The 20414-nt window shown below is 25.5% G+C and overlaps 1 pseudogene; it reads right to left on the reverse strand.

Annotated features, from left to right (window-relative positions):
• LOC132638397 (aminopeptidase M1-like) overlaps positions 1–15118 on the reverse strand; it is a 54563-nt pseudogene extending 39445 nt beyond the window's left edge.
• Between the last annotated feature and the right edge of the window lie 5296 nt (positions 15119–20414).

A 20414-nucleotide genomic window follows, 5' to 3' on the forward strand; every position in this document is an offset into this window, starting at 1 on the left:
ATAACTCAATACTAAAATGTAGATTTTATTTTTCTAGATTTACTTTCCAATTTTTAGAATCGGTTGGAATTGTGTTTTTCAAAGTTAGAATTATTAAGTTATGTTTGAATTATTAATTTATAATATTTCTATAACCTCAAAACTAAAATGTAGACTTTATTTGACTAGATTTACTTTTCAATTTTTAGAATTAAAGTTAGAATCCATAAGTTATTAAAGTTAGAATTGTTATTGAGAATTCAAAGTTAGAATTGGTTGGGATTGTGCTTTTCAAAGTTAGAATTGTTAAGTTATAGTATTTGTATAACCTCAATACTAAAATGTAGATTTTATTTCTCTAGATTTACTTTTCAATTTTTAGAATTGGTTGGAATTGTGTTTTTCAAAGTTAGAATTATTACGTTATTTTAGAATTATTAAGTTATAATATTTCTATAACCTCAAAACTAAAATGTAGACTTTATTTGACTAGATTTACTTTTCAATTTTTAAAATTAAAGGTAGAATCCATAGGTTATGAAAGTTAGAATTGTTATTGAGAATTCAAAGTTAGAATTGGTTGGGATTGTGCTTTTCAAAGTTAGAATTGTAAAGTTATAGTATTTCTATAACCTCAATACTAAAATGTAGATTTTACTTCTCTAGATTTACTTTTCAATTTTTAGAATTGGTTGGAATTATGCTTTTCAAAGTTAGAATTATTAAGTGATGTTAGAATTATTAAGTTATAATATTTCTATAACCTCAAAACTAAAATGTAGACTTGATTTGACTTGATTTACTTTTCAATTTTTAGAATTAAAGCTACAATCCATAAGTTATTAAAGTTAGAATTGTTATTGAGAATTCAAAGTTAGAATTGGTTGGAATTGTGCTTTTCAAAGTTAGAATTGTTAAGTTATAGTATTTCTATAACCTCAATACTAAAATGTAGATTTTATTTCTCTAGATTTACTTTTCAATTTTTAGAAAATGTTTGGAATTGTTCTTTTCAAAGTTAGAATTATTAAGTTATGTTAGAATTATTAAGTTATAATATTTCTATAACCTCAAAACTAAAATGTAGATTTTATTTGACTAGATTTACTTTTCAATTTTTAGAATTAAAGTTAGAATCCATAAGTTATTAAAGTTAGAATTGTTATTGAGAATTCAAAGTTAGAATTGGTTGGGATTGTGCTTTTCAAAGTTAGAATTGTTAAGGTATAGTATTTCTATACCCTCAATACTAAAATGTAGATTTTATTTCTCTAGATTTACTTTTAAATTTTTAGAATCGGTTGGAATTGTGTTTTTCAAAGTTAGAATTATTACGTTATTTTAGAATTATTAAGTTATAATATTTCTATAACCTCAAAACTAAAATGTAGACTTGATTTGACTTGATTTACTTTTCAATTTTTAGAATTAAAGCTACAATCCATAAGTTATTAAAGTTAGAATTGTTATTGAGAATTCAAAGTTAGAATTGGTTGGGATTGTGCTTTTCAAAGTTAGAATTGTTAAGTTATAGTATTTCTATAACCTCAATACTAAAATGTAGATTTTATTTCTCTAGATTTACTTTTCAATTTTTAGAATTGGTTGGAATTATGCTTTTCAAAGTTAGAATTATTAAGTGATGTTAGAATTATTAATTTATAATATTTCTATAACCTCAAAACTAAAATGTAGACTTGATTTGACTTGATTTACTTTTCAATTTTTAGAATTAAAGCTACAATCCATAAGTTATTAAAGTTAGAATTGTTATTGAGAATTCAAAGTTAGAATTGGTTGGAATTGTGCTTTTCAAAGTTAGAATTGTTAAGTTATAGTATTTCTATAACCTCAATACTAAAATGTAGATTTTATTTCTCTAGATTTACTTTTCAATTTTTAGAAAATGTTTGGAATTGTTCTTTTCAAAGTTAGAATTATTAAGTTATGTTAGAATTATTAAGTTATAATATTTCTATAACCTCAAAACTAAAATGTAGATTTTATTTGACTAGATTTACTTTTCAATTTTTAGAATTAAAGTTAGAATCCATAAGTTATTAAAGTTAGAATTGTTATTGAGAATTCAAAGTTAGAATTGGTTGGGATTGTGCTTTTCAAAGTTAGAATTGTTAAGGTATAGTATTTCTATACCCTCAATACTAAAATGTAGATTTTATTTCTCTAGATTTACTTTTAAATTTTTAGAATCGGTTGGAATTGTGTTTTTCAAAGTTAGAATTATTACGTTATTTTAGAATTATTAAGTTATAATATTTCTATAACCTCAAAACTAAAATGTAGACTTTATTTGACTAGATTTACTTTTCAATTTTTAAAATTAAAGGTAGAATCCATAGGTTATGAAAGTTAGAATTGTTATTGAGAATTCAAAGTTAGAATTGGTTGGGATTGTGCTTTTCAAAGTTAGAATTGTTAAGTTATAGTATTTCTATAACCTCAATACTAAAATGTAGATTTTATTTCTCTAGATTTACTTTTCAATTTTTAGAATCGGTTGGAATTGTGTTTTTCAAAGTTAGAATTATTAAGTTATGTTAGAATTATTAAGTTATAATATTTCTATAACCTCAAAACTAAAATGTAGACTTTATTTGACTAGATTTACTTTTCAATTTTTAGAATTAAAGTTAGAATTGTTATTGAGAATTCAAAGTTAGAATTGGTTGGGATTGTGCTTTTCAAAGTTAGAATTGTTAAGTTATAGTATTTCTATAACCTCAATACTAAAATGTAGATTTTATTTCTCTAGATTTACTTTTCAATTTTTAGAATTGGTTGGAATTGTGCTTTTCAAAGTTAGAATTATTAAGTTATGTTAGAATTATTAAGTTATAATATTTCTATAACCTCAATACTAAAATGTAGACTTGATTTGACTTGATTTACTTTTCAATTTTTAGAATTAAAGCTACAATCCATAAGTTATTAAAGTTAGAATTGTTATTGAGAATTCAAAGTTAGAATTGGTTGGGATTGTGCTTTTCAAAGTTAGAATTGTTAAGTTATAGTATTTCTATAACCTCAATACTAAAATGTAGATTTTATTTCTCTAGATTTACTTTTCAATTTTTAGAATTGGTTGGAATTATGGTTTTCAAAGTTAGAATTATTAAGTGATGTTAGAATTATTAAGTTATAATATTTCTATAACCTCAAAACTAAAATGTACACTTGATTTGACTTGATTTACTTTTCAATTTTTAGAATTAAAGCTACAATCCATAAGTTATTAAAGTTAGAATTGTTATTGAGAAATCAAAGTTAGAATTGGTTGGAATTGTGCTTTTCAAAGTTAGAATTGTTAAGTTATAGTATTTCTATAACCTCAATACTAAAATGTAGATTTTATTTCTCTAGATTTACTTTTCAATTTTTAGAAAATGTTTGGAATTGTTCTTTTCAAAGTTAGAATTATTAAGTTATGTTAGAATTATTAAGTTATAATATTTCTATAACCTCAAAACTAAAATGTAGATTTTATTTGACTAGATTTACTTTTCAATTTTTAGAATTAAAGTTAGAATCCATAAGTTATTAAAGTTAGAATTGTTATTGAGAATTCAAAGTTAGAATTGGTTGGGATTGCGCTTTTCAAAGTTAGAATTGTTAAGGTATAGTATTTCTATACCCTCAATACTAAAATGTAGATTTTATTTCTCTAGATTTACTTTTAAATTTTTAGAATCGGTTGGAATTGTGTTTTTCAAAGTTAGAATTATTACGTTATTTTAGAATTATTAAGTTATAATATTTCTATAACCTCAAAACTAAAATGTAGACTTTATTTGACTAGATTTACTTTTCAATTTTTAAAATTAAAGGTAGAATCCATAGGTTATGAAAGTTAGAATTGTTATTGAGAATTCAAAGTTAGAATTGGTTGGGATTGTGCTTTTCAAAGTTAGAATTGTTAAGTTATAGTATTTCTATAACCTCAATACTAAAATGTAGATTTTATTTCTCTAGATTTACTTTTCAATTTTTAGAATCGGTTGGAATTGTGTTTTTCAAAGTTAGAATTAATAAGTTATGTTAGAATTATTAAGTTATAATATTTCTATAACCTCAAAACTAAAATGTAGACTTTATTTGACTAGATTTACTTTTCAATTTTTAGAATTAAAGTTAGAATTGTTATTGAGAATTCAAAGTTAGAATTGGTTGGGATTGTGCTTTTCAAAGTTAGAATTGTTAAGTTATAGTATTTCTATAACCTCAATACTAAAATGTAGATTTTATTTCTCTAGATTTACTTTTCAATTTTTAGAATTGGTTGGAATTATGCTTTTCAAAGTTAGAATTATTAAGTTATGTTAGAATTATTAAGTTATAATATTTCTATAACCTCAAAACTAAAATGTAGACTTGATTTGACTTGATTTACTTTTCAATTTTTAGAATTAAAGCTACAATCCATAAGTTATTAAAGTTAGAATTGTTATTGAGAATTCAAAGTTAGAATTGGTTGGAATTGTGCTTTTCAAAGTTAGAATTGTTAAGTTATAGTATTTCTATAACCTCAATACTAAAATGTAGATTTTATTTCTCTAGATTTACTTTTCAATTTTTAGAATTGGTTGGAATTGTTCTTTTCAAAGTTAGAATTATTAAGTTATGTTAGAATTATTAAGTTATAATATTTCTATAACCTCAAAACTAAAATGTAGATTTTATTTGACTAGATTTACTTTTCAATTTTTAGAATTAAAGTTAGAATCCATAAGTTATTAAAGTTAGAATTGTTATTGAGAATTCAAAGTTAGAATTGGTTGGGATTGTGCTTTTCAAAGTTAGAATTGTTAAGTTATAGTATTTCTATAACCTCAATACTAAAATGTAGATTTTATTTCTCTAGATTTACTTTTCAATTTTTAGAATTGGTTGGAATTGTGTTTTTCAAAGTTAGAATTATTAAGTTATGTTAGAATTATTAAGTTATAATATTTCTATAACCTCAATACTAAAATGTAGACTTGATTTGACTTGATTTACTTTTCAATTTTTAGAATTAAAGCTACAATCCATAAGTTATTAAAGTTAGAATTGTTATTGAGAATTCAAAGTTAGAATTGGTTGGGATTGTGCTTTTCAAAGTTAGAATTGTTAAGTTATAGTATTTCTATAACCTCAATACTAAAATGTAGATTTTATTTCTCTAGATTTACTTTTCAATTTTTAGAATTGGTTGGAATTATGCTTTTCAAAGTTAGAATTATTAAGTGATGTTAGAATTATTAAGTTATAATATTTCTATAACCTCAAAACTAAAATGTAGACTTTATTTGACTTGATTTACTTTTCAATTTTTAGAATTAAAGCTACAATCCATAAGTTATTAAAGTTAGAATTGTTATTGAGAATTCAAAGTTAGAATTGGTTGGAATTGTGCTTTTCAAAGTTAGAATTGTTAAGTTATAGTATTTCTATAACCTCAATACTAAAATGTAGATTTTATTTCTCTAGATTTACTTTTCAATTTTTAGAAAATGTTTGGAATTGTTCTTTTCAAAGTTAGAATTATTAAGTTATGTTAGAATTATTAAGTTATAATATTTCTATAACCTCAAAACTAAAATGTAGATTTTATTTGACTAGATTTACTTTTCAATTTTTAGAATTAAAGTTAGAATCCATAAGTTATTAAAGTTAGAATTGTTATTGAGAATTCAAAGTTAGAATTGGTTGGGATTGTGCTTTTCAAAGTTAGAATTGTTAAGGTATAGTATTTCTATACCCTCAATACTAAAATGTAGATTTTATTTCTCTAGATTTACTTTTAAATTTTTAGAATCGGTTGGAATTGTGTTTTTCAAAGTTAGAATTATTACGTTATTTTAGAATTATTAAGTTATAATATTTCTATAACCTCAAAACTAAAATGTAGACTTTATTTGACTAGATTTACTTTTCAATTTTTAAAATTAAAGGTAGAATCCATAGGTTATGAAAGTTAGAATTGTTATTGAGAATTCAAAGTTAGAATTGGTTGGGATTGTGCTTTTCAAAGTTAGAATTGTTAAGTTATAGTATTTCTATAACCTCAATACTAAAATGTAGATTTTATTTCTCTAGATTTACTTTTCAATTTTTAGAATCGGTTGGAATTGTGTTTTTCAAAGTTAGAATTATTAAGTTATGTTAGAATTATTAAGTTATAATATTTCTATAACCTCAAAACTAAAATGTAGACTTTATTTGACTAGATTTACTTTTCAATTTTTAGAATTAAAGTTAGAATTGTTATTGAGAATTCAAAGTTAGAATTGGTTGGGATTGTGCTTTTCAAAGTTAGAATTGTTAAGTTATAGTATTTCTATAACCTCAATACTAAAATGTAGATTTTATTTCTCTAGATTTACTTTTCAATTTTTAGAATTGGTTGGAATTGTGCTTTTCAAAGTTAGAATTATTAAGTTATGTTAGAATTATTAAGTTATAATATTTCTATAACCTCAATACTAAAATGTAGACTTGATTTGACTTGATTTACTTTTCAATTTTTAGAATTAAAGCTACAATCCATAAGTTATTAAAGTTAGAATTGTTATTGAGAATTCAAAGTTAGAATTGGTTGGGATTGTGCTTTTCAAAGTTAGAATTGTTAAGTTATAGTATTTCTATAACCTCAATACTAAAATGTAGATTTTATTTCTCTAGATTTACTTTTCAATTTTTAGAATTGGTTGGAATTATGCTTTTCAAAGTTAGAATTATTAAGTGATGTTAGAATTATTAAGTTATAATATTTCTATAACCTCAAAACTAAAATGTAGACTTGATTTGACTTGATTTACTTTTCAATTTTTAGAATTAAAGCTACAATCCATAAGTTATTAAAGTTAGAATTGTTATTGAGAATTCAAAGTTAGAATTGGTTGGAATTGTGCTTTTCAAAGTTAGAATTGTTAAGTTATATTATTTCTATAACCTCAATACTAAAATGTAGATTTTATTTCTCTAGATTTACTTTTCAATTTTTAGAAAATGTTTGGAATTGTTCTTTTCAAAGTTAGAATTATTAAGTTATGTTAGAATTATTAAGTTATAATATTTCTATAACCTCAAAACTAAAATGTAGATTTTATTTGACTAGATTTACTTTTCAATTTTTAGAATTAAAGTTAGAATCCATAAGTTATTAAAGTTAGAATTGTTATTGAGAATTCAAAGTTAGAATTGGTTGGGATTGTGCTTTTCAAAGTTAGAATTGTTAAGGTATAGTATTTCTATACCCTCAATACTAAAATGTAGATTTTATTTCTCTAGATTTACTTTTAAATTTTTAGAATCGGTTGGAATTGTGTTTTTCAAAGTTAGAATTATTACGTTATTTTAGAATTATTAAGTTATAATATTTCTATAACCTCAAAACTAAAATGTAGACTTTATTTGACTAGATTTACTTTTCAATTTTTAAAATTAAAGGTAGAATCCATAGGTTATGAAAGTTAGAATTGTTATTGAGAATTCAAAGTTAGAATTGGTTGGGATTGTGCTTTTCAAAGTTAGAATTGTTAAGTTATAGTATTTCTATAACCTCAATACTAAAATGTAGATTTTATTTCTCTAGATTTACTTTTCAATTTTTAGAATCGGTTGGAATTGTGTTTTTCAAAGTTAGAATTAATAAGTTATGTTAGAATTATTAAGTTATAATATTTCTATAACCTCAAAACTAAAATGTAGACTTTATTTGACTAGATTTACTTTTCAATTTTTAGAATTAAAGTTAGAATTGTTATTGAGAATTCAAAGTTAGAATTGGTTGGGATTGTGCTTTTCAAAGTTAGAATTGTTAAGTTATAGTATTTCTATAACCTCAATACTAAAATGTAGATTTTATTTCTCTAGATTTACTTTTCAATTTTTAGAATTGGTTGGAATTGTGCTTTTCAAAGTTAGAATTATTAAGTTATGTTAGAATTATTAAGTTATAATATTTCTATAACCTCAATACTAAAATGTAGACTTGATTTGACTTGATTTACTTTTCAATTTTTAGAATTAAAGCTACAATCCATAAGTTATTAAAGTTAGAATTGTTATTGAGAATTCAAAGTTAGAATTGGTTGGGATTGTGCTTTTCAAAGTTAGAATTGTTAAGTTATAGTATTTCTATAACCTCAATACTAAAATGTAGATTTTATTTCTCTAGATTTACTTTTCAATTTTTAGAATTGGTTGGAATTATGCTTTTCAAAGTTAGAATTATTAAGTTATGTTAGAATTATTAAGTTATAATATTTCTATAACCTCAAAACTAAAATGTAGACTTGATTTGACTTGATTTACTTTTCAAATTTTAGAATTAAAGCTACAATCCATAAGTTATTAAAGTTAGAATTGTTATTGAGAATTCAAAGTTAGAATTGGTTGGAATTGTGCTTTTCAAAGTTAGAATTGTTAAGTTATAGTATTTCTATAACCTCAATACTAAAATGTAGATTTTATTTCTCTAGATTTACTTTTCAATTTTTAGAATTGGTTGGAATTGTTCTTTTCAAAGTTAGAATTATTAAGTTATGTTAGAATTATTAAGTTATAATATTTCTATAACCTCAAAACTAAAATGTAGATTTTATTTGACTAGATTTACTTTTCAATTTTTAGAATTAAAGTTAGAATCCATAAGTTATTAAAGTTAGAATTGTTATTGAGAATTCAAAGTTAGAATTTGTTGGGATTGTGCTTTTCAAAGTTAGAATTGTTAAGTTATAGTATTTCTATAACCTCAATACTAAAATGTAGATTTTATTTCTCTAGATTTTACTTTTCAATTTTTAGAATCGGTTGGAATTGTGCTTTTCAAAGTTAGAATTATTAAGTTATGTTAGAATTATTAAGTTATAATATTTCTATAACCTCAAAACTAAAATGTAGACTTTATTTGACTAGATTTACTTTTCAATTTTTAGAATTAAAGTTAGAATCCATAGGTTATGAAAGTTAGAATTGTTATTGAGAATTCAAAGTTAGAATTGGTTGGGATTGTGCTTTTCAAAGTTAGAATTGTTAAGTTATAGTATTTCTATAACCTCAATACTAAAATGTTGATTTTACTTCTCTAGATTTACTTTTCAATTTTTAGAATTGGTTGTAATTGTGCTTTTCAAAGTTAGAATTATTAAGTTATGTTAGACTTATTAAGTTATAATATTTCTATAACCTCAAAACTAAAATGTAGACTTTATTTGACTAGATTTACTTTTCAATTTTTAGAATTAAAGTTAGAATTGTTATTGAGAATTCAAAGTTAGAATTGGTTGGGATTGTGCTTTTCAAAGTTAGAATTGTTAAGTTATAGTATTTCTATAACCTCAATACTAAAATGTAGATTTTATTTCTCTAGATTTACTTTTCAATTTTTAGAATCGGTTGGAATTGTGTTTTTCAAAGTTAGAATTAATAAGTTATGTTAGAATTATTAAGTTATAATATTTCTATAACCTCAAAACTAAAATGTAGACTTTATTTGACTAGATTTACTTTTCAATTTTTAGAATTAAAGTTAGAATTGTTATTGAGAATTCAAAGTTAGAATTGGTTGGGATTGTGCTTTTCAAAGTTAGAATTGTTAAGTTATAGTATTTCTATAACCTCAATACTAAAATGTAGATTTTATTTCTCTAGATTTACTTTTCAATTTTTAGAATTGGTTGGAATTGTGCTTTTCAAAGTTAGAATTATTAAGTTATGTTAGAATTATTAAGTTATAATATTTCTATAACCTCAATACTAAAATGTAGACTTGATTTGACTTGATTTACTTTTCAATTTTTAGAATTAAAGCTACAATCCATAAGTTATTAAAGTTAGAATTGTTATTGAGAATTCAAAGTTAGAATTGGTTGGGATTGTGCTTTTCAAAGTTAGAATTGTTAAGTTATAGTATTTCTATAACCTCAATACTAAAATGTAGATTTTATTTCTCTAGATTTACTTTTCAATTTTTAGAATTGGTTGGAATTGTTCTTTTCAAAGTTAGAATTATTAAGTTATGTTAGAATTATTAAGTTATAATATTTCTATAACCTCAAAACTAAAATGTAGATTTTATTTGACTAGATTTACTTTTCAATTTTTAGAATTAAAGTTAGAATCCATAAGTTATTAAAGTTAGAATTGTTATTGAGAATTCAAAGTTAGAATTTGTTGGGATTGTGCTTTTCAAAGTTAGAATTGTTAAGTTATAGTATTTCTATAACCTCAATACTAAAATGTAGATTTTATTTCTCTAGATTTTACTTTTCAATTTTTAGAATCGGTTGGAATTGTGCTTTTCAAAGTTAGAATTATTAAGTTATGTTAGAATTATTAAGTTATAATATTTCTATAACCTCAAAACTAAAATGTAGATTTTATTTGACTAGATTTACTTTTCAATTTTTAGAATTAAAGTTAGAATCCATAAGTTATTAAAGTTAGAATTGTTATTGAGAATTCAAAGTTAGAATTTGTTGGGATTGTGCTTTTCAAAGTTAGAATTGTTAAGTTATAGTATTTCTATAACCTCAATACTAAAATGTAGATTTTATTTCTCTAGATTTTACTTTTCAATTTTTAGAATCGGTTGGAATTGTGCTTTTCAAAGTTAGAATTATTAAGTTATGTTAGAATTATTAAGTTATAATATTTCTATAACCTCAAAACTAAAATGTAGACTTTATTTGACTAGATTTACTTTTCAATTTTTAGAATTAAAGTTAGAATCCATAGGTTATGAAAGTTAGAATTGTTATTGAGAATTCAAAGTTAGAATTGGTTGGGATTGTGCTTTTCAAAGTTAGAATTGTTAAGTTATAGTATTTCTATAACCTCAATACTAAAATGTTGATTTTACTTCTCTAGATTTACTTTTCAATTTTTAGAATTGGTTGTAATTGTGCTTTTCAAAGTTAGAATTATTAAGTTATGTTAGACTTATTAAGTTATAATATTTCTATAACCTCAAAACTAAAATGTAGACTTTATTTGACTAGATTTACTTTTCAATTTTTAGAATTAAAGTTAGAATCCATAAGTTATTAAAGTTAGAATTGTTATTGAGAATTCAAAATTAGAATTGGTTGGGATTGTGCTTTTCAAAGTTAGAATTGTTAAGTTATGTTAGACTTATTAAGTTATAATATTTCTATAACCTCAAAACTAAAATGTAGACTTTATTTGACTAGATTTACTTTTCAATTTTTAGAATTAAAGTTAGAATCCATAAGTTATTAAAGTTAGAATTGTTATTGAGAATTCAAAATTAGAATTGGTTGGGATTGTGCTTTTCAAAGTTAGAATTGTTAAGTTATAGTATTTCTATAACCTCAATACTAAAATGTAGATTTTACTTCTCTAGATTTACTTTTCAATTTTTAGAATTGGTTGGAATTGTGCTTTTCAAAGTTAGAATTATTAAGTTATGTTAGACTTATTAAGTTATAATATTTCTATAACCTCAAAACTAAAATGTAGACTTTATTTGACTAGATTTACTTTTCAATTTTTAGAATTAAAGTTAGAATCCATAAGTTATTAAAGTTAGAATTGTTATTGAGAATTCAAAATTAGAATTGGTTGGGATTGTGCTTTTCAAAGTTAGAATTGTTAAGTTATAGTATTTCTATAGCATCAATACTAAAATGTAGATTTTATTTCTCTGGATTTACTTTTCAATTTTTAGAATTGGTTGGAATTGTGCTTTTTCAAAGTTAGAATTATTACGTTATTTTAGAATTATTAAGTTATAATATTTCTATAACCTCAAAACTAAAATGTAGACTTTATTTGACTAGATTTACTTTTCAATTTTTAAAATTAAAGTTAGAATCCATAGGTTATGAAAGTTAGAATTGTTATTGAGAATTCAAAGTTAGAATTGGTTGGGATTGTGCTTTTCAAAGTTAGAATTGTTAAGTTATAGTATTTCTATAACCTCAATACTAAAATGTAGATTTTATTTCTCTAGATTTACTTTTCAATTTTTAGAATCGGTTGGAATTGTGCTTTTCAAAGTTAGAATTATTAAGTTATGTTAGAATTATTAAGTTATAATATTTCTATAACCTCAAAACTAAAATTTAGATTTTATTTGACTAGATTTACTTTTCAATTTTTAGAATTAAAGTTAGAATTCATAAGTTATTAAAGTTAGAATTGTTATTGAGAATTCAAAGTTAGAATTGGTTGGGATTGTGCTTTTCAAAGTTAGAATTGTTAAGTTATAGTATTTCTATAACCTCAATACTAAAATGTAGATTTTATTTCTCTAGATTTACTTTTCAATTTTTAAAATTGGTTGGAATTGTGCTTTTCAAAGTTAGAATTATTAAGTTATGTTAGAATTATTAAGTTATAATATTTCTATAACCTCAAAACTAAAATGTAGACTTTATTTGACTAGATTTACTTTTCAATTTTTAGAATTAAAGTTAGAATCCATAAGTTATTAAAGTTAGAATTTTTCAAAAAAATTCCAATTGTGCCCTTGTGGGCCCAAGGCCACTTTTCGGGTGCGTTTTTGGGTTTCGAATACAAATATAGCAATATGGGTGTCCTTAGATTTGTATTCTAATGTAAATCACATATTTGATAGATTTCGATTGTTCAGAGGCTGTACGCAAAAGAAAGGCATTGGTTTGATAGTTCATGGCACCCGCTCGGTATTGAGGTAGGTTACGGTCTACTTTAGTTAGACTCTGATTAGAGAATCGTATGTAGTTGTAGAAAGTGACGGGGATAGCATGATAGGCCTTCGGGCATGAAGTGGAGGTGAATTCCAATTAAGTTGGTTTTGTTAGCTGTTATGTGGGCTTGTCACCATATGTGTTATTTTCGGTGATTATCACCTGTTTGTATCTCCGTCACATACTAGCTCACTCATCATATGAAAAGGAATTGTAATATTGATAATTGAACAGTGGACAGTAATATGACTTGTACTTGTCCATTGTATATTAGTGATATGTGTTGAGACCGATATCATGCATGACATGCTTTCCATATTATTCTTGTGATGATGGTGAGGTGAGAGATTGAGAGACTCCGAGGTCTTTACCGGAGATGGTCTTTGTCGGAGATTGAGAGTGTCAGAGAGACTCCGAGGTCTTTGCCGATGATTGAGAGTGATTGATAGCCTCCGAGTTTTTTGTCGGAGACCACTAGTGGTACATGGACTTCGCGGGTCCCCCATGGGTCATGGCTTTGAGGCACTGCCTTTAGCATGTGTGTACGAGAGTGGAGTGAGAGAGGTGACTGTTGCATTGCATTGCATTCATCCACTCATATATTTGACTGATCATTTGGTGGACTATATCTGTCTTGGTTGATTTCATGATTCCTTTACACATTACTTGTATATGATATGTGACCATACCGGTTTGCGCTATGTGGTACTTGTTAGTTTCCACTTCTTCATGCGTTGTCTAATCATTGTCGGCCTATGATACTTATCGGTACTAGTGTTGTACTGATGCTACTCTTGCTGCCCTTTTTGTTGAGTGCAGAGTACAATCCAGGCTCTAGTTCTATGCCCCGTGGCTGATACGCGAGGGTGACATCGTTTAGTCATTTAGGGTGAACTACTTGGTCATCCGTGGCCGCTGAAGTACCCTTTTTATTTATTTCTGTTTTTGTATTCGACAGACAATATGTAGCCTTCGGTATTTTCAAACTTGTATTCCAGACTATGTTTAGCGCTGTTGTACCCTTTGACCAGATTTTGGGGATGTCGTGACAATTCTAGTTATGATAAGTATTTAAGACTTAATAACTTCTTATTTAATTTTTTTCCGCTTATTTAACTTGTTATTGAGAATGTGGTTCGCCTACTCGGGGGATAGTGTAGGTGTCACCACAACTCACGAATTGGGTCGTGACACCAACCCAAAAGACTAGTCTGATATGTGGGAGAGCCCATGTAGCCTATAAACCTATTAACATTTCTTTCGATCCCACAAGTGAGGATCGAAACAACAGGTAATAATAAAATCGAAGAACAAACAACAAACAACAAGGATAACATATCAAATTACTTGTTGGTCAAAAACTGGTCAATCTTAAAAAGGGTCAATCAAGAAAAGCATCTTCTTTGAAGATTTGAAGAGAACGGTAGCAACAACAAATAAAACAGTAACAGAAGAAAAGGAAACAACAGGAAATAATATCATTGAAGAAAAAACAACAAAAGATAACATATCAAACAACTTGTTGGTTAAAAAAGGCTTAATCTTGAAAAAGGGTCAATCAAGAAATGCACCTTGTTTGATGATTTAGAGTGAACAAACAACAAAGGATCACATATCAAACTACTTGTTGGTGAAGAAATGCTCAAGGGTCAATCAATAAAAGCACAACAACAAATAAAATAGTAACCAAAATAAAGGAAACAATAGCTAATAATAAAATCAAGAACAAACAATAAACAACAAAAGATAACATATCAAACTACTTGTTGGTAAAAAAATGCTCAATCTTCAAAAAAGGATCAATCAATAAAAGCACCTTATTATTTGAAAAGAACAAACAACAAAGGATAACATATCAAACTACTTGTTGTTCAAAAAAGGCTCAATCTTGAAAAGGGTTAATCAAGAAAAGTCACCTTGTTTGAAGATTTGAAGTGAAGAGACTTGGGGTCAACAGATAATTCAGCAGCATTGAGGACAATGAATTTGGTGTCAGAGACAACATCAACAGAGATGTCAACGTAGCCAGTGAATTTACAGGTGAAAAGGTCAGGCTTCAACCTTAAATTGTACCTCTTTGGGACAGCAAACTTGGGAAGACGAGGTTGTCCTTTGAATTGATCATACTTGTTCTCCATTGTTCAATCAAGATTGTTTGGTTTTTTTCTCTATGTTATAAATCTTGGATCTGGATGACAACTATCATGAAGAAGTTGTCTAGTATATATAGAGATCTGGATTTTACTATCAAGTGTGTTGTGTACAAGTTTAGTACCTACTATTTTATACTATAATTTTTCTTTTCATAAGAGTAAAAAGCATGTTCCTATTTTCTAATTTTCACTAGTTTGTCCATTTTTTTTTCTTTTTTATTATATATACTAGTGTCACCTGGCCCGTGCTAAGCCCGAACTCAATACTAATATTAAAATTAAATTTATAATTTTTTTTCTCTTTTTGTGACATTAAGTTATTGAAGAAGTAGTTCGACATTCTCTACGAACTCCTAAAAACTAAATCATAATATAAATGTATTTGAAAGTCAAAGAAGAATTTCTTTTTATTTTCAAATAATTTCATGTTATAAGAGCTCTTCTCTTTTTAATTTCATTGAATGCTTTTGAGAATATGGTATCCAATAATTAAAATTGAACTTTATCATATGTTGGATTAATTTCACTTTTTTTTTCTGAATTAAATCTATGTTGACTAACCAATTATTGCAAAAAGATATTTGAGTGTTCAAAAAATGCTGGCACGATTTTTCAACCTCAAATAAATAAAGAAATTATGATTTACTAATATTGAATAAGTGATGTTATAATTAACAGGAAATGGAATTATGCATTACAAAGCAAAGCCTATTGACGAAGCTAATCATTAGTTTGTTTGCAAATGTTTGTCTTCTTTATTTTTCTTTATCGCATTGGGTATTTCAATATTTACTGTTGAAATTCAACATCAAATAGACCGTCTTATATTTTTTTTGCAAAACATTCCAAGAAGAAATAACAAATACGACGATCGATTTTAAGCTCAAATTAATAAACAACACAAAAATATATTCATTGATTTTACTAGGTAAAAGGTATACTTTCAATAGCAAGCTCATCATATAAAAACTCAACAAATTATTCATAGTAATGTTAAATTCTAAAATCTATATACGAGTGCACAAGCAATATAGTTAGTGGTTTCTATAGTTTTTGAGTTTAAGATAGGAGAATAAGATCTATAAATAGACTTGCCAATATCTATACATGTAAGCGATACCCGTCTCAAAAGATGGAATTATTAAGTAATGAATATGCACAATGTCTAATTGTCTTGATAGATTTATTATAGCATAGCGTAATATGTTTCTTGATTTCATTTTTTTGTTAAGGAAAAAAAGTGTTCCTTCCGTGTCATATTATGTAAAGGTATTACTATTTGGGTAGTCAAACAGTTTTTCTTTTACTATATTTTTCTTACTTTTTAAATATTTTGATTTACTAACTATGTGGACTTATAATACTTTTGAATCATTAAAATAAAATTTATATATTTGAAAACTAGGCAAAAAATATATGAATTATTAGTTATTTTATTTCTTGAATAGCTGCACTCCTACATGGATCAATATATTTTTTAAGATTATTTTTTGTTGACGAAGCTTATAAATAAAATAGTACAAGCAACACATGTTTGTTTACCACGTAGAAAATTAGTGACAAAATATCAGTACATGCAACGCAAAATAGTAGGTGGGGGGGGGGGGGGGGGGGGATTTAATTAGTCTTGCAAAATATCTCAAAAGTGTTTTTTCTTCTTTACCAAATTATGTGATGGAAATCAAAGTAATACTAAACTAAATTAAGGGCAACATAAAAGAGGAATAAGACAAAATCTTAAATTTGAACAACAAATCAACAACACATGTCAAATTACAAAAATGACATTGTGAGGACTACAAAAACTCCATATTCTTGCTTATATGTAGTAGTAATATAGTAACTTTGGTTGAGAGTTTTCATAAGTTTGTCCAATGTGGTTGTAGAAAAATTATACATAACTAGGAATACATGCCCGTGCGCGGGCCGAATATGTCTATTCACTTTAATTAGCTAGTCTTTAAAGTTTGTATTTTGAAAATAAATTTTAAAAACATTCTAATTGTTATTATATATAGCAGCATATAAAAAATGTATTTTATGTACCATAACTTTAGTTATAATTAAAAAAATGGAGTTTAAAAATTAAAAACATATGATGGAATTAAGTCTTTGAGACGGAAAGAATCAGACTTTTTTCTCATTGTCATGACAATGAAAGTTGTTCATCGATGTGAAAAAGAAAATTAGTAAGAATATGAGGAAAAAGTAATATTTTGATTCTAGATTTTTTCTTTTAAATTTGTTAATATCTTATATGTATACCGACATGTTGATATCCATGTCAATTAATGTATATATAGAATTTTTAAAAGCAAAACTAATAATTTTTTTTATTAAATTACTTAAAAAATATATTATAATTTTTTATATTAACTATTATAGATAAAAAGAATTGTTACAAAGAAATAAAAATTAGAAAGATATATGTTATATCGTAAATCACCAAAATTTTAATTCCGAAATGAAAATATAAAGTAATACATTTTATAAATGTAAAGAAACAATAATCAGAAAATGCAAAATAGAGTAAAATAAGGACAATGAAGGAAAACGGGGATAAAAGTCACTCCCTCCCTTCACTTTTACTTGTCTACGTTAACCCATCAAGAGAAAGAAATTTTTCTTCTTATTTTACCCTTCACATTAATTATTCATTTTCAAATCATTTTCTGAGGCTATTGAGACTATACACCAATAAATACGAATATTATGATAAAATATATACTTCATTTATTAATTCTTAAAGAACGTGAGAAGTCAAAAGTGGACAAGTAAAAGTGCACGAAGGGAATAAATATGTGTCGGGGAATTAAAATTGAAGTGCATACGTGTATACATGAGAAGAGAATAAATATTCAGTACCATGACATATATTCACGTGGGATAAAAAAGTAGTTTAGTAATGTGGCCATGTAATATGGGACACAGGGAGTAATTCATTTATTAATTCTTAAATAACTTGAAAAGTCAAAGTCAACAAGTATAAGTGCATGGAGGAAATAAATGTGTTAGAGAATTAAAATTGAAGTGCATATGTGTATACATGAGAAGAGATAAATATTCAGTACTATGACATATGCCCAGTTTTTAGTAATGTGGCCAAGTAATATGGGACGGAGAGGGTAAGATGGGAAAGATTTAGTTAATTTTATCTTAGTTTTGTAAATGAACAAGTAATTTGGACATATATTTTTAGTAATGTTGAGTACTTCATTTATTAATTATTAAAGAACATGTAAAGTCAAAAGTAAACAAGTAAAAGTGCACGGAGGAAATAAATATGTGTCGGAGAATTAAAATTGAAGTGTATATGTGTATACATGATAAGAGAATATATATTTAGTACTATGACATATGTCCATGTGGGATAAAAAAGTAGTTTAGTAATGTGACCAAGTAATATGGGATAGAGGGAGTACTTCATTTATTAATTCTTAAAGAACTTGAAAAGTCAAAAGTCAACAAGTAAAAGTGCACAGAGGAAATAAATGTGTCGGAGAATTAAAATTGAAGTGCATACGTGTCTACATGATAAGAGAATAAATATTCAGTACTATGACATATGTCCACGTGGGATAAAACAGTTGTTTAGTAATGTGGCAAAATAATATGGGACGGAGGAAGTACTTCATTTTTCTGTTAGTTGGTTAAACTGTACAATTTATATAGCTTGTGGGGTAAATTTGTATTGCTATGTTAGTCCTCTCTTCACATATATAATAGAAATATATATATAATAGAAATAAATAAATAAAAGATGTATTTTACTATCTTACATTTATCTCTCTCCAATAAATACATTTTAATCAAAATTGACTATTTTCAAGAACATTTGACACTAAGGGTAAGATGAGAATTAATTAATTAATTTTATCTTGGTTTTGTAAATGAACAACTAATTTGAACATATATTTTTAGTAATGTGGCCAAGTAATATGGGAAGGAGTGAAGTACTAGTTGAGTAAAGTGTACAAGTTATGTAGCTTATGATACAAGCATTAATTGTGTGTACAAATTGTAAAGCTTTTGGTACAAGTTGGTGAAGCTGTGTTATTCCTCCTTTGGCACTTGTATATAATAGAAATATGATGATCATAAAATATATTTTTTTGCTTTTATTTTTATTAATCGTTTACTCTTCTAAGCATACCAAGAAATGGTTTATGAGACTCCTTAATGGGCAAATATTATTTAGAGTTTGTCCTTATAAGTCGAAGACTCATGCCAAATATTACTCTAAAAGCATAGCTTAAACGTCATGAATATTAGCTTATAACCTAACATTACCATGCGTTATAAATAAACCATAATGATTTAGTTGTACGTATATTAATTAATAAATGCGTAGACCAGCATAAATTGAAGCTTCAATCTTAAATATCTTATCCCTACTCCTTAATAAATAGATATAATCGGTTATGTTTGAATTTAGCATTTAATGGGGTAAAATGTATGTTATTAGTCAACTAGATTTATGTACTAAAACAAATTAGTCAACTAGATTTGTCACATAACTTCAAGATAAACACGTTGTCGAAAAGTTTAATCTATTAAATTTAAAGCTTTTAAGTTACTGAAACTCATTTGGATAAAAGTTTTGACCAATAAACTTTAGCGATCACTGATTGCAAATAAATAATTTCTTATTGAACCCACGAATAAAAAGATTACCACCTAGAGAGTTGAAATATTATGTCCCTAAAATTATATTTATATTCTGTGACAAAGATAAAGAAGATAATTTTTTACTTTTCTATTTGTAATTAAATTATTATTGTATTTTTTTTTATAGGGATAATGCATAAAAACACTCTCAAATTTGTCCTGAATTACTAGTAACACACTTATATTTGCGAGGGTCCTATAACCCCCTAAAATATTTTAAACCGAAGTATATATACCCTTGAGTAATGATGTGGCACGCAAGTGTGCTCACTCTCTTGTAAGTGTATGAGGCAAAAATAGAAATTTAAAATTGACTGATTTGTACAAATGTCATTGTTTAATTGAATACTATATATAGTAATTTACTACAATCACTTGTTAAGCCCCTTCCCCTCTATTTCACCATTGCAACTCAGCCATGGCCAGCACCTTTTCTCTCCTCTTTTTTATTTTTTTTCATTTTTAATTCATAATATTCTTTTCCATTATCAGGACATCCAAAGTTTTCAGACGAAAGAAAAAAGGGAACCCTCCCAATTTCTTCATCTAGCCAGAAAATTTCAATCACCTGCTTAATCATATATCAGTATCTAATATATTAAAATAATGTATTATAAAGTACAACCAAATAGATAGCTTACTCTTAGATTTCATTCTTCATTAGAGTTTAATATAATTTGTCCTACCCAATTATCACTAAAATCAAATTATGGCATATCAAAAGAAAAAGCCCATGATGATTGACAAATCTCAGTTGTTACAAGTTTTATTTTAATTTTAAAGTTTTAATGTTTCTTCCATGAAATAATGGGTTGTTTATAAAAAATATCAACAAATAGAACACCATAAAAGATGTAGCAACAATAAAGAAGGAATGTAACGAGTAAGTAAAAGACCCAAAATGGAGAAAATATAATAT

Source organism: Lycium barbarum, chromosome 4 (assembly GCF_019175385.1).
Source record: "Lycium barbarum isolate Lr01 chromosome 4, ASM1917538v2, whole genome shotgun sequence".
In the NCBI taxonomy this organism is placed as follows: domain Eukaryota; kingdom Viridiplantae; phylum Streptophyta; class Magnoliopsida; order Solanales; family Solanaceae; genus Lycium; species Lycium barbarum.